This window comes from Echinops telfairi, unplaced genomic scaffold (assembly GCF_000313985.2).
Source record: "Echinops telfairi isolate 266 unplaced genomic scaffold, ASM31398v2 ScPeMD7_5868;HRSCAF=6743_0, whole genome shotgun sequence".
NCBI classification, from domain to species: domain Eukaryota; kingdom Metazoa; phylum Chordata; class Mammalia; order Afrosoricida; family Tenrecidae; genus Echinops; species Echinops telfairi.
This window is the reverse complement of record NW_022109767.1, coordinates 2,483,955-2,484,909: the sequence shown is the minus strand read 5'-3', so window position 1 is coordinate 2,484,909 and position 955 is coordinate 2,483,955. Positions and strand designations below refer to the sequence as shown.

At 49.2% G+C, this 955-nt stretch overlaps 1 protein-coding gene across 2 annotated transcripts in view; it reads right to left on the bottom strand.

Annotated features, from left to right (window-relative positions):
• RIPOR2 (RHO family interacting cell polarization regulator 2) overlaps nt 1-955 on the bottom strand; it is a 310,774-nt gene that overhangs the window by 36,702 nt on the left and 273,117 nt on the right. The window lies entirely within an intron of this gene.

Below are 955 nucleotides of genomic sequence, written 5' to 3'. Positions count from 1 at the left end.
CTGTGGCTCTTAGCAGCTCCTGGAATGTGGTAGCCATTGTGACGAACGGTGCCTACGGAGGTTTTTGTCCTGTCCCCTCCCCACCTTGGCATCTATGCTAACAGGCTTTTCGATCACCATGCCATTTCACGCCAAAATTGTGATGCTTCGGTGCCACTTCAACTCTCAGAAATGATTATTTAAAACCCTCTACTCACGCATCCCAAGCCCTTGAAAATGTCTGATGAATTTAGTTGCCGCGGTATCAATCATCCAAGGACAGCCATGCATTTGCATAGCTTAGTCACCATGCTGTCAATCATTCAAGAACAGCCATGCATTTATTTGCATAGCTGCTATAACAATGGTAGAAAAACATGAGGAAAGGGACATTGGCCTCAGCCATCCTCTGTACCCGGTGGTCAATGGATAGTGTTTAAAAGCCAAGTGTTGCTCTGTGGGAAACCTCTTCTGGTTACTGGAGACAAACCACTTCAGGCTGGGTCATTCCACTCGCATTCTTCACGAGAGTTTTAACATCAGCGGGAAGTAGCAAGCTAGCCCCTATGCCAACTACGTGCCAAACAGGGAATTGTCACTGTGGTGCGGGGGATAAGCCCAGCAAATAAAAGTTTCAGCAAGTGAAATGGGGAGCACGAGGGAAAACAAGGGGTCCTGTTCTCCTTCAGGCAGTTTCTCTGGCTCCATCGGGATCTGAGGCTTCCAGACTCCAACATGCACGGGTGGTTTAGCCCAGATTGTCCCTGCTAGTGGGTTGGATGGTGACTTTCCCATACCACACGAGTACAAGGGCACACCGCTGAGCCACTTGAGCAAACTTTACAGGTTCCTCTTTGCCTCTAAAACTGGAAGTGTGTTGTGGTTATCAAGCTCCATGAAGTCTTAAAGCAGTCCAGGAGTCCTCAAACGACGGCCCGCGGGAAGTGGACCGAGAGGCTGTGGACATTAGTGCTTG